The sequence below is a fragment of the Mycteria americana genome, chromosome 2 (assembly GCF_035582795.1).
Source record: "Mycteria americana isolate JAX WOST 10 ecotype Jacksonville Zoo and Gardens chromosome 2, USCA_MyAme_1.0, whole genome shotgun sequence".
NCBI lineage: Eukaryota > Metazoa > Chordata > Aves > Ciconiiformes > Ciconiidae > Mycteria > Mycteria americana.
The window spans coordinates 38,800,587-38,815,024 of record NC_134366.1 but is presented as its reverse complement, the minus strand read 5'-3'; the positions used below and the strand labels follow the sequence as shown (position 1 = coordinate 38,815,024).

Genomic DNA, 14,438 nt, shown 5'->3' with positions numbered 1-14,438 from the left:
CAGGGCAAAAATATGAAGAGGGAAGCCCAGGAACAAAGTTAGACACCCACGGACTTGTGTTAGTAATGCCTAGCAGACACATTTAAAACAAAGCAAAACAAAACCAAAACACAAACAAAAAACCAAAACAAACAAACAAAAAGAGTACGTCAAATTGAGCAGGATCTAGCGGCTAAGACGACTAGAGCAATCGCAGCAGTTCACTCTTAAGCCATGAATGGGCACCTGATCACCAGTCATAAGTGAGCAACAACCCAGTCTCCCCCAGATAAACCAAAAAAAACCCAAACCCACTTCTGAGATCACCCAAATGACTACAGCTCATGCGTACAGTTTATGTGCACCTGGATTTAATGATAGCCAAAGCTGCAGTACTCCTGTAAATAGTTATCTCACTAAAAGTAACTTCTCTTAGCAACATGATGTCCACTCATGTTAATACCCAGAATATCGTACACGAAATACCCACACACTCTGTAGTGGCCACTGCCCCTTCACAGCAGGAGTCTCTTTCCTGTTTCCCAGTAGTATGTTTTGTATAGAAGGGGAGAGCTATAAAACAAAAGGTTTTCTCTCACAGTTGTCCTTGCAGCCAAATGTGTTACCACCACAGACCTACCAGCAACTGGGAAGTCAATGACAAATACTGCAATCATTACTCTCCTGTATGTACTGTACTCTGTGTACTTGTTTACATACTGTACTTGTTGGCATACGTTTGTTTACATACTTTTGTATGTAAACAAGTCTGTTTCCTACAGTAAAGTGACTAATTATACCTTTCCCTGTGCATTGCTAGAATATAAAGTTTCTTACATGTGTTAATTCAAGGGTCCTACACTAAACTGGGAGGTATCGCTATGCAGTGCCTGTGTTACTGGTGTATATGGTAGTACATGCTGTGGAAAGAAAACTATGCAGAGCAACTAAATATTCACCAATAAAAGCACTCACTGCAATTGCATAAAGTTCTTCATAGCCAGAAATCTGGCCTACAGCAGCAGTACATAGGTCCGAAGCAAATACCTTTCACCAACTGAGCACTGACAGCTCCAGCTACCACAGTGAGAGGGGTGTACACCCAACACACTACCTCTCATTTTCACTCATGTGCCTGGCTTCACTTGGAAGTCTCCCATTCAGAGCTGACAAATTTCCATGTATATTAAGTAAATAACACTAGCAAAAGTACATACACGCATGTACGTAGTCTGCTAGAATGTCAGATACATATTTCATGCTCAAACTGGGCATAGTAATAAAATATGCAGAATTACTTCACCAAAAAAATTAAATTCCCCTTGTCTCACTAGAAAAAATTTTCATTTTCAGCATGGGCCAGCTGTTAGGATTGTAATTAGACTAAAATGTAGATGTTACATGCTTCAGAACAGCAGTTATGCAAACACCAGCACTGCAGTTGTAGGCTGACTCCGGCAAGCCCTCTTTGCAGGAAGCCGGGACTGTACCTCACCAGAGCTCCTTCGGAGAAAGGCTTCCAACACCGAGCAAGTGGGTGGTGGATTTACAAACTACAATCTCTTGATGTGAATGAATAACGTGACTTCACACCGGTGAAGAACACGACCTCCTCTCTATTCCACGTATTTCTCCCTCCCTCTCCTCCAGAGCTGAACCCTGCAAGCAGACGGGAGTAACTGCGGCAGGTAATTACAAGTTATTATTGCTGCATTAGAGTGAGTAGCTATTCAGTAAATTAGTACGTGATATTAACTAAACCTATTCATTTGAAGAACACAAGAATCAGCCTCAAAGTAGCAATTAACAAATTATTCCTAATCAGGTGTCACTTAAAGAGTAAGTCAGGCTATCATTTTTCTACAATTCACCAGTAAAACGTTGACTTCTTCCATACAGCAAACACAATTTAAGCAGCCGGTATGCTCTCAAAAGGCATGAGACCTCTACTTAAATAAATCAATGTTGTTGGATGTGAAGCCTTACACTGATAGTCAGCAGAATTTGTGGAGCATCCCCTTAAGATTTAGGAATGATTTACTACTATGCTGAGAGAACAAGCCCAAGATCTAAATCTTGCTGATTAAACTCCATGCGCTCCTGGGGAAAAAACAGAGCTCTTGTTTGCCTATACAAAATAACCACTGACACCGATGATGCTCTGGTTTTTTAAAGAGTAGCATGCTATCACAAAAATACTAGGATCCCCGTTAATGCATACAGTGTTTGTAATGCCCCATGGCAGAACCACATTAATTCATTGCCTTTTAATCTTGATCTTGCAAACACTCTGTTCTCTGGGTAGCTCTGCTGCTCTTCAGAGAGATTTATATACGTCTGACTTTGAGTCCCTTGAGTTATTACTGCGTGCTTCCATATATGAAACAAACTGACAGATTCAAGCCTTTGCTTGAGACCAAATCTTGCTGCGGAAAGTATAGACGGAACGGATGTAAAATTTACACAGGAGAAAAATGCTCCGAGTTCCTAAAATTAACTCAACAGCTCTCTTCACAAGCCACATTTCACTCGGGTTGGGGTTCGTGTGTCTGCGAGTGCACTTCAGGCTCTCGCAGGCACCGCGGGCCAGCCCTTCCCACAAGCTCCCGGCGCCCGGACGCGAACGCAGCCGCTGCCCGGGCCGGGCCGCCGCGGGGACGGGGACGGGGACGGGGACGGGGACGGGGACGGGGACGGGGACGGGGGGCGGAGCCGGCGCAGCCCCGCCCCGCCCCGCCCCGCCGGCAGGCGCGGGCTGGCAGCAGCCTCTGGTGGCGAGTGCGCGCAGGGAGGTGGCCCAGGCCGGCAGCGCGGGCGAGGGGCTGCGCTCCCCACGCACCGGCAACTCGGCCGGTGTTTAACGCGGAGTCGGGCTAACCCACCCGTAGCTGAGCGTCTTTGGGTCTGGGGGCAGTCAGGCAGCAGTAAGTACTGGCAAAAGCATGCTCGCCATGGCGAGGAGCCGTGGTTTGCATCGAAGTGCTATGATTTTCTTCCTTCTGACTATGTAGGAAAGACCACGAGAAGTTCCTCTCAGTTTTCAGACTTCACCTAAGAAACTTGTAAAAGGTAACCAAAAAGCATGTGGAGTGATGTGAAGCGCGGGCAGACGCGCATAGCCCGCGGTCACTCTTAAAAAGCCGAGATAGAGAAGACGACAAAGCCGGACTTTTACTGGATAGACTGCAACAAATTACAACATATACATCTTAATTTTTTTTTACACAAACCACATAACTGAGAAGAAAAGCCCTCATGTAGAGGAAGAGAAAATGCACTCGTATTGGTTTGAGGCAGAAAACGGCACCAGAGCCCACTAGAAATTGCTGGAAAGTAAACCCAGTGCCTAACACCAACATACTCCCTTGCTGTCTCAGTTTGCTGGTAAAAGAGTTGCTGAGTGAAGATCATTTTCCAATTGATGTGATTAGTATAAACAATTGTAGCCTTCATTACCCACTATGTTTAGTTTTTCATGAGAGTATTTTTCCAAGCCTTTGGAAATGCAGAAGTTAAAAGCATCTTAGAGCAGAGTCCCAGCACAACAGCAGAAACAGCAGCAATCTGGTTTAATACCATACCAATTTACTGCAAGATTTTTCATCCAGCTGGCACAGGAGAATCACCTAACCTGAACCATTTATTCCATAAGAAGTCATAATCACTACACAACCTGGTAAGAAGAATGTTAAAAAATTAAAAGCATTTAATCATCTTGAAAGTAAATTTGTTCTAATAGGCAAAAAGTTAAAGTATAAATAACAGTATTATATTGTAAACAGTGTAACAATGTTTACAGCCAGAAAAGAACTTGTCTTTTGACACAAAACACCTTCGCTGACTTACAGATTCCTCTGAACTAGCATTTCCTCTTTGCTTTGAAATTAAAGCCAATGTTGTTTTGGAGTCTTCTGTTCATGATAAGGAAACCTACCTTATCTTATGGCAAATGAACTTTATCCTGGAGATGTGGGAGGGGCTGAGAACATCACTGATTGGGAAATACCACATTTCCGCACTTTCACCCCTCTTCCAATTCACCTGGGGCTGTTTCCTCCATATTTTTTTTCAGCAGCCTTAAGAGACTGAACACAGGAGGCCACCAGAAGATGCTGCTCTAGCAGCACAGAGCTTCTCTCCTTGTGAGCATGGCCTGCCAGGAAGGAAAATCCCATCTTCCAAACTGGGTCCAGCTCATGGGCAAAGCACATTCACCCACCTACCACAACTCCTACCACCACTGAATACCTCCGGAAACCTGGTAAGCTAGTGCTTCCTGTTAGAAACGCTGTAGCGCACCATGTTTAGACGTACTTTTGATGACCGTAGATTTGGGGGAATTCCCTGATACACGTGCCACAGCTTGTGCTCATGCAGGGAGCCCAGGCAGACCACTTACCCAGAATGTGGAAAAGGCAGTGCAGGGGACTTGCCTTCCCCCTATCCAGCAGGTACCTGCAAAGGGAGGACAGATGCATCCCCCTCGGCAGGAGTCAAATGAGTGGCAAGAGCTAACACAGCCCAAACTCTCCATGAAGGGAGCCTCAGCTCCCAGCAAGTCCCAGGTTTCTGCTCCCCCTGATGCAAACAGAGCACATGGTCAACCACCACTTGAAAAAAACATCCCCAGGGTGGCAAGCAAGCTCCCAGCTAGGCCAAGCAGACCTCTCGTTTCCAAGTTTGAAGCAAAACTTACAATGAAAGATTTTGGACAGAAAGCCCTGTAGCTGCTTCTTTTTTGGTCTCGTCATAGGTACGTGTGGAGGGGAGGCAGTGCGCTGTGAGTTTCTCAACCGCTAACAGATCTGTAGCTGTAATCAGGTGCATAAAGTTTACCGTCACACGGATACCTTACAGAAAATCTAAAATGCATTTAAATTGAACTGAACTCTCCCAACCAGGCTACGCACAAACAAAAGTTAACAGTCAAGGGGATTCATCTTCTCAGTCACCACACCCGCAAGGATGCATTGGCCTTTTGCTTTTTTTGTTGTTTTGTTTTTTTTTAACTCCTCTAAACTTCTTTGACCTTTACCTACCCCTCCAAGTACTCGCTCTCTCTGTATTTACAGCTTCACAGTCTTCTACACTTAATAAGGGGTTTGGCAGTTCAGTGGAGAGACTTTCCAGCCACCAGACTGGGGGCTGGACGCAAAGCTGGGTGCCACCTAAAACTTGGCTAAGGAAACTGCCGAGCAGGAGTTTGGTTTTAAGTGATAGTTTGCCCATCATGCAGAGTCTTCTGTCTCGTCTTGAAGCAAACTGTAAAATCCATGCAAACCTGCCTTACAGCATTAATGCAACAAGAACGGGCCATATACTATTTCTAACACTGCTAATATTTGAAAATCTTGAATAAAAGGAAGCACGAAAGCAGATGTGGAGGGAAAGAGACATATCACCCTTTTTTCTCCCACACTACAGGCTCTGCATCTTTTTTTTTTTTCTTTTGCAATTGTATGTGGAATTCCCCTTTAAGTCAGTGCAAGGTTTTACACCGATGAGCAGTAGGGCTTTTGTGGCTGGTTTGGGGGAAAAATAAAACAAACAAACAAAGCAGCACATATACAAGCTTCTCTGGCAGAATGTAAATCACATGTTATTCATCAACTGTGAGTTATAATATCACAGTCAAAACAGGGTAGAGAGAGGAAAGTAATTCCTTTCTATTCTGGTAGCACCTTACTTTGGTGGCTGGAATTTAAAATACACAAATCCTAACACTAGGATTGTTGTACTTAACTTGTATTAAGACTTCGGTTTACTGTAAAAGGTCAACAGTTTCTAGCACGGATGGATTCCACCTGCAGAGGCTGACTTCATGGCTTTTTTCAGAGCCTCCACAAAACCTGAAAGCTTTGAGAAAGAAGCAGATTTCCCCTTGCTGTTGGCTAGCCCGACCCTGGCTCTACCCCACCTCCTGCCTCCGAAGCCCCCACTATATAGTCTTCATCTTTCTCACTCCAAAAACGGACCAGAAACCTGGCTCCCAGCTCTTCCACCTCTATTAGTAAGGATTTGGTTATCCCTCTCCTGCTCTGCCATGTTGGTGCATCCAGGCACCTTACAACCTTTTGGTCTCATTCTCTAGAGTTCAGTTTCAAAGAAACATTCTGCAAACACTTGCTCGTCTGAGCAAGGACAGAGCCCTTACTTTGCCCACAGGGTACAGCTTTTAATTTTAACACTTAAGCTGAAGGCCAATTCGCTTGGTAAATTACTAAATGTCCAGCTACACAGAGTTTGAACTGAAGGGGAAGATGCAATTAAAAAATAAAATTAAAAATACCCCCAATACCCCCCCCCCAAAAAAAAATCAAAAAAGGACTTGTCTGCATGCTGAAAAATAAAGAGTGAGTTTTGCAAAAAGGAATATGCCAAGACACTCCTACATGTAAATTCTTAGGGAATGAATTTTTGGGAGGTTGCTGATATGGGAAACAAACAGAAAACATCAGGAATCATAACATGCCAAGGAAGCCTTTTTTCCATCTTGCAGAAAGTTGTTTTGCCTTAGCAGTATATATTTTAACCTCTATGTGATCATACTGAAAAAAAGCCTTACTTCTCTTCATTTTTCATTTTCTTGTTTGAAGCAAAAATAAGTAATATACATTTCACATTTACAGCCTGCTCTCCCTATATACCTTTAGATATTCTCAAGACCGTTATCATGCCTAATTTCTGCAAAGGGCTCAGCCCCAGCTGCCCATGCCATACACGTACGGTAGTCATGTGGCAATTGGTTCCCATTAGGTAAATCACATTTAAACTCTATCCCACTTCAGTCACTGGCTGCATGTGGTTAATTGATAGACCCTGGACAGAAAGTGAAAGCTATGCTAGCAACAGGTTAGTCTGGTCTTCAGTGTTTGGGGATGAGAAGAAAAATCCTCATGATTTATTGTTAAGCCTCAGATAGTGGATTTTTTTCCCCTGTACTATAGCTATTTGCATCTGAAAGGTATACCAGCAGTTTTTGTAGGTCCTACGTGTACAGAAATCATGAAGGAGCAAGCTGTGGTAAGTAACTGATAGAACCAGACTAAAAAATCCTCCATTGATAAAACCACAGACAGATATTCCAAAGCTCCCTAGAAAGATTTTTCATTCATTTTTAGAGGACGCAAGCAGATAAACTGACTAGACATTTTTTTTTAAATTGCATTTCAGAGACCTCTGGGATCTGTCTAAAGTCTCCTGTACAATTTCTCAGCTTTTTAATTAATTTGGGAGAAAATATGTTTTGTCTAATTTCTAAGATTTTGTACGTCAACCAAAAGGATCTTGTAGTTACTCTTTTGACAAAGTGAGATTTTGCAATCTGTTTTTTCAAATCAGAAAGAGGTAGCTTTTGCATCTTAATTTGGTTAAAGAAACAGACAACACCAACTCTCATTTAGAAGATCCTGAACTCTGACGGGAGGTGTAACCGAATTACCCATTCAATTCTTGGAGCAGCAAAAGTAATTTAGCATTGGTCATGAAGCTCAATGAAATGGATCACACAAAAACTAACATCCTGAAATCCTGTTACACTTGAAGCTGACAGCAAAAATCTCACAGATTCCAGTGGGTGCATCGGTAGGCTACGACCTTGACAGAGAAACAACCTGGAGCTTTGTAATGCACGTAGTACCCACTTTCCCAAGGACGTATGTTATCTACATATGATCATATGCGGTCATAAATGTATTTTCTTTGCACTGTAGAGGAGGCTTCTGAACTGATCCGCAGACGGTGCTGCCAGAAGAGATGGACAAGCCACCAAGAGACTCTACAGCAGTCTTCTAATAATGCCTGCCTTTTACAGAGCCTGACCTCTTTTCACCTTGTTAAAAGCAGTAAGTAGTAAGTAATAGATCTTGTCAAAGGTTACTCTGTAGAATAACCTCTGGAGATATTAGATAGAGGTGTCCAGAGAAATACCACAAAAAGGTGCTGACAAGGAAACCAAGGGGATTATGATTAGGAAGTGTGAATAAGCTAAGGTTTCAAACGTACTCAGATTTTGGTTAGAAATGCTGAAGTACAGGAAGGAAATGTTCTACATACCATCAAGCCACCAAAAAACACACTTGAAAAGACAAGTTAAAGAGCCATCACACGGAGATTAAAAGACTCCACAAGATTTAAGAAAAGCTGCAAGAAATGCAATTCCACACTTAACTAATATAAGTAAGAATTTCTTCCCCCTCAAAACCCAGTACGTCTCATGATAAAAACTGAGTAACTAATTTGCTCGAAGGCAAACAAAAAATCTGTATTTATAAAACACTAATTGTTCCTTCAGTTCCCCCTTAATCCATTTTTGAATATTCAAATTAATCTAACCTTTTAGCAGAACTTCCACCAGATGATTCCAATAATAGGCTTCCATTTAAGACATCCACATTTCTCCTAAAGAAGAAATAAATAAAAAAGACCCTAAAAACCTAAGCCAGTAGCATAACCAAGAAAGACTATTTCTCCATTTACTCCAATTTCTGAATTTAACAATTATGCAATGATTTAATTGAAAAAAAATCCAAGATATTTCTGACAGTGTTCTTAGAGGACAGCCTCTACTAAATTTATTCTCAGTGAAGTTGCCGTACAAAGACTTGGTTTCTTTCAGCCAATTTTGTCTGACCCCATCAGTTGATGAAGCCAATTTTGTACTGCCCTCCCGGGAAGGCAGTCATCTTCTTGGTCCCAGTCAGATCAAACCAGATCAGACAAAATCTTAGGAAATACTTGGGAGATCTGGCACTTCTGCCAACAAAAGGCCTCTACCCAGCCGTTTGAAGTTCTCAACCAACACAGCTTTCCAGCAGCTTGCCCCGTCTTATATGTGCAACGTTATATTGTGCAGACAAGAAAGGTAAAGAAACTCAGGTCCCCTAAACCAAGAAGAGACAAATAAAGGACATAAACATAAAAATGTTTGCATCAACCTAAAAGGCTTTCAGCACCAAAAAAAAAAAAAAGATTAATCTCTGAATGATTTAGTGCCTTGTGTCTTCCTTAATATAAGTCAATTTTCAAAGGAGATGTATCTCATTTTGAAAAAATGTTGAAATCGAGTATTTTGACTTTTTCGCATATTTTCCTCCCCTTTCATTTTGGCTGAAGCTAGTCACAGAATTTGATCTGTAACTGTGAACACTTTCAGGCTGCCACATTCTTCAGTGAACTTCTCGTGAAAGTCTTTGATGCATATTTTTTTTGCTCCAAAAAAGTCACCAGCCTGGCTGCATAGGATGGACCAGCTCCCCTCCAAAGCCACTGCTCACGGGACGCCCACCTTAACCCCTGGCAACTGCTACTTGATTTAACTCAGGATCAGATGGGGCTGCAGAGAAACCCTGTGGCCCAACTGTCTTCTCTGCACAACGGCAAGGAAATCCCCTCTGTGCTAAATATGGGGCTTGGCAAGAGAGAAGAGGCTCCGTCAGGACCTTATCACTTTAGAGGCCATCTCACATGCACCATACTTGAGACCACAAACGGCTCAAAGCGAAGTTGGTCATTAGATGGAGAAATCACCAGTATTTTAATGTGGGCACCAAAAGGATGACACTTTTTTAGCATATATTTTGAAGATGGCTATTAGGAAGGCACTGGGTATATGAGGGAAATGCTATCCACAGAATTCTAAAAGGCTAAAAAAGTACCGCTTTCTGCATTTTCATTTCACTCTTTCACAACCGGCCTTTAACAAAGACCTGTTATTTCCATAGCACTGAGTATTTGCTTTTGCCTTCTTCTCATGCAGCAATAAGCTACACAGTTTATTGCTGTGTATCATTTAGTATGTGCACAAGAGTCTCTCCATACAAACCAGTTTGCCTGATTGCAGCCTTGGTTTTGCTCTTGAAATTCTGCAGTGTCAGAACTACAAACAATCGATATTTTACAAAATGCATTCTCCATGTGATACCTGCCCATTTCAGGTGCTATATAGCACTAAAACCTCTGTAAATGTAGACATGGGCATTTTCCTGTCATAAACCAGTATTTTCTAAGCACTGGAGCCAAGTAAGAGATTTGCTTGAAATCTTTCTTGGGCTTTCTGAAGGCACTTGAACCCTGGTGGCTGGCAATTTTAGTAGTGGGGAAAGGCATAAGGTGGCTTCCACTGCCACATTCGCACCCGCCGTGCAGTGCGTGCTCCCACACCACGCAATGTGGCCACGCGGCTCAGCAGCACTCCCAACACCGCATCTTCCCCTGTTTAAAGAAGGGTGTTTCCTCGAAAGAAGAGATACAGCAAGGACCTCATCGTGCGCAGCATGCCAAACCGACACTTCGCACACCCTCGGTACATTTAAGCTATCTGAAACTAACATAGCAAATTCAAATTAAAAAAAAAAAAAAAAAAATTTTCCATGACTAGCTTGATAAGACAGTCATCATCATATCCCTTATTGTCCTCATTATAAATTAATTTAGCATTAATTACAGTGCTCAAAATATTTTTCCTAAGCTTATTCTGTCCCTAAAAACTTTCAGTCTGCTGAAAAGCATTTGGCTGACAGTGCACTGACTAAAAACTCTGAAATGAAAACTGGAAGACTGACAGCCTAGAAATAGGCTGTCCTAGTATTTTGGAATACCAGCTTTTTGGCAAGAAAAATTGTATAGAATCAGACATCACGCAAGAGAGAAAATACAAGACTTAGCATCCTAACTGCTACAGAAGGAGCAATGTTTTCAAAGTGTTTCCTTGTGCATCCTGCAAGCCCTACTCAGTTTAGATAAGCTGGTAAGAGGTACAAGTGTAAGGCCACAGTATAGCAGTAAAATAAACTATCTGGAACCCCTGAATTTTAGGGTATTAAGTTGATTGACTCATCTGGGATTCATTGACTTTAACTATTTATGTTAAAAAGAGCCCATCATAATTTGTCACTGAAGAACAAAAAAAAAGGGCAGGTGGTATGCACATCGTGTGATAGCTTATTTTTCACAGCACCTATTTGACTACACATAGCTGCATTCATTAGTCCCAAAGCTTTTTAATTTAACACTGGGGAATATAAAATCATTCTTGGTAACATTAAAGATCACTTTCAATAGAATAAAATAGGAAGCTGTGTCCCTATTTTATGTAATGTAACAAACAGAGGCCAGAAATGTTTTTCTCCGAAGCAGAATTTTTGTACCGTTAAGGTATGTGCAGAATATCAGCGCTTATTGTTGCTCTTCGTGTTGAAGGACTCCTTGAAGGTTACAGAATTAGAGCACGTACCTTTTTAGCTCTCTATTGAAGAGATGGAGGGTATCTCGATCTTTAACAAAGAGCTTTTCTCCCAAGAACTTGCTAGGAGTTTGAATTAATGAGGAATTAAGTTTCATCTCAGCAGTTTTACTAAACTTTGGAGAAAAAGGACACAATGCCACTAGTCCCTGAGTGCCCTCAATGCCCATTGACTTCAATGAGGATGGAGACAGGTCCTCCTTTTAGTTTACACAGCACCTTGCAGAATTAGATCCAATCCCCTTCCCCTCCTCCTAAGAATGTATTTTACCCACTAGCCACCTGATTTTTATTTTGCTTTGACCAGAGATGAAATTAATGTGGATGTTTTGGTGCTGACAACCTCCCTGTCAAATTATATAGTGACTTCTCATGCTAAAACTTGTTTGTTTTCACACCATCATCACTGATGATCTCAGCACAGCAGCACTCCGAGAATAATGGTTTAGTCAAACGCAAAGCCAGCAGAAGGAACATAAGACAATGTGTGCTTATATAGGGCCTACATAAATAGTGCTTTTTTAAAATGTTTGGCAATGAAATAATAGTTGTGGGTTTGTTTCATTTTTTTTATAAATTAACCTCTGGATTGTTACGGGTCCAGAGAACCCTTCCACACCAGGAGCCGTTGTAAGGCCTAAAACTTTTTGTTACATCCTCCCACAAAAGATTATATGCAGAAGTTGCCCGTTGTGTGCCATTAATAAACAACTGTGGGCCATACCCGCATTCCACACAGTTTCAGAGAAGTCAACGGATTGATACCAATTTCAAAAGTTACAGAGCTGACCCCACACATCCTGGGTCAAATTAAGAAAATTGGAAGCGAGTGTACATGATTAGGGCTGGGGGAGGCAGGGGTTGTACACTGGACACTGTCTATTTACCACTCTCTATGATGTTTTTCTTACTCAAAATTCCCTGTTGATTGCTGTTTAAAAAAATCAGAGTAGCTCAGGCAGTGACAAGATTTTTCCCAATTTCTGAAAGACTTTGTCTGCTCTCGCTCGCAGGTCAGCCTGGGAACTGTGCGGGATGCTCAAGTGGTTTGGGCCTTGCTTTCCAGTGCCGCAAACAAATATTCAATTTACTAGAACTGCAGGGCTACACTGCCTTCCCACTTCTTTCCCCCTCCATCTCTCTCCCCCCCCCCCCCCCCCCCAATGAAAAAAAACCCACCACAAAACCCCACAAATAAAACATAACTGAAGTCTAAGATGTTACTCCCAATTCACAGCAGTATCGTTAAAAGTGAAAATGCCCGTCATATTTAGGAGCAGAATTAGATCCTGCCATGTTTAACTGAAAATCGTGATGGGCTTTTCGTTTACGTCGTGCAAGCCTGAGGCCAGAGTGGTGACTGTCACAGCCAAAGAGACACAGACAGATAGATGATGGAGAGTGCAGACTGCGCACCCACACATAAAGCGCATGAGAGGAAGGAGAGTGCACGGAAGGAATATTAATTGAGCACAAAATAAGTATTCTCAATATCCCCCTGCCCCCTTAAAAAGTAGTCACAAGATGAGGAGAGCTACAAACATGTTCATCGTGGGGAAACAGCCGTCCTTAACGTGACATGTCAGGCTATTACTTTAATAATGGGATTTGCACGGCGCACAACTGATAGGCTACGTTCAGAATAGACCCCGTGAATCTAATTTTCTTCTCAATGAGTGTTATTGCAGTCGGTAACTCCACAGATTTGAATAGAGTTGCTCCAGATTTGTATCGGGGTGAGTGGAGAATTAGGCTCTACTATGATATTTTTTAAATCCACAAGAATGTAATTCTCCTTACCCAGTCATGAAACCCATGGCTCTTTTGATCCTTTCTACTTTCATAGCAAGTTATTTAGAGAAACTTGTCTTTTGAAGATTCACATCAAAATAATTAAATTACTGCTTTCTCTCACTTTTTGCGATAAACCAGCAATTACCCAAATTTAATCTATATTCATGCTTGAGTCCCTGCGCTGCTTTATTAGCACTGAAGAATGAAAGAGCAGTACGGGAATTGTAGAAAGTGGTTTAGTTTTTACATCATTCATTTTTTCCCCACTGCCTTTTTAAAATACTTTTCCACTGCACAGCCAGTAAAAGGAACTTACACTGACCTTATTTAATAACAGGTGTAAGATAACCTTTAAGTGCTACACAGATAGACGTAAGGATATGGAAGTGAGGAAAGAAGGAAAATTCCTTAACTTGTTTTTAACTACAGAATCTCTTTTTTTCCCTCATTCTCTGTACTCTCTCAGAAATGATGGAAGTCTCCACAGATGTTGATCCTGATCTCTTCAACCTTAAAAAAAAAATGTGCAAATGTCCCTCCCCCCCCCCCATCACCAGCAAAAGGAGCTTTTTTAAAGGAGGTTGGGGTTTTTTTAAGTCACAAAAAAGGAAGTCGATGTGGTGGTTGGAATCCTCACAAACCCTTAACAAAGAGTTCTTCTTCCTAAAACATTCACTCAGTAATGAAGTTAAACAGTAGGTAGTAAAAGATATTCCTGAACAAAGCAATTTATTATCTTTTTCCTACTCCATTGCTCAGCTTTTAGTTTCTTCAGGTTGTATTTCACTACCATTCCAAGAAAAGAAGTTTCCTGTAAGTGAGGTATCGGCATGCCCAAATTTCTAATACAGACAGTGCTCGTTTCTGGACAAGCACAATTCCAGGCTCTTTGCCATCACACACTCAGGTCACCTTTGGAGTTCCTGCTGGGCTCCTAAAAATATTTAGTGACAAACTCATTCACTGACCTGACCAGAACCAAAAGCAGGCTAAAACTGCTTTTAACCAACCGGCTAAAACTAAGTTGGAGTAGTACCTATGGAGATATGATTTACTACTCACAATTTGAAGCTCCTCACCTAGCAACTGACTACTGCTGTCGAATATAAGTTTTTGAAAAAGTTAAGTGAGAGGTATATTTGGACTGGGAATAATGGTAAACTGGTTCACATATGACTGAATTACTGGCAGTTGGTTTGCAGCATCAATGCACAACTGAGTGACCTATTCATATCATCATCCATACCTTGGAGCGCTCCGTTGCTTACTTAGACAGAATACTACTCCACAGGTAATTACCATACCAACTCAGCACTCCAGAACTGAGAGATTTAAAGCACAATAAAGGAAAAAATAGAGAGAGAGTGCAATATGGTAACATCTCAATTTAGTGCTTACTGTTGTAGCTGCTCCATACAATGCA

The 14,438-nt window shown here is 41.8% G+C and overlaps 1 protein-coding gene across 10 annotated transcripts in view; it reads right to left on the bottom strand.

Annotated features, from left to right (window-relative positions):
* The window catches only part of CREB5 (cAMP responsive element binding protein 5), a 263,313-nt gene that overhangs the window by 242,173 nt on the left and 6,702 nt on the right, over positions 1–14,438 (bottom strand). Inside the window, exon 3 of one of the 10 annotated variants that reach the window (XM_075493076.1) lies at positions 8,314–8,379. The exons of the other annotated variants lie outside the window; for them this stretch is intronic. The gene's annotated coding sequence lies outside the window, so the exon portion shown is untranslated. The remainder of the gene's footprint in view (positions 1–8,313; positions 8,380–14,438) is intronic. 10 annotated transcript variants of the gene reach the window in all.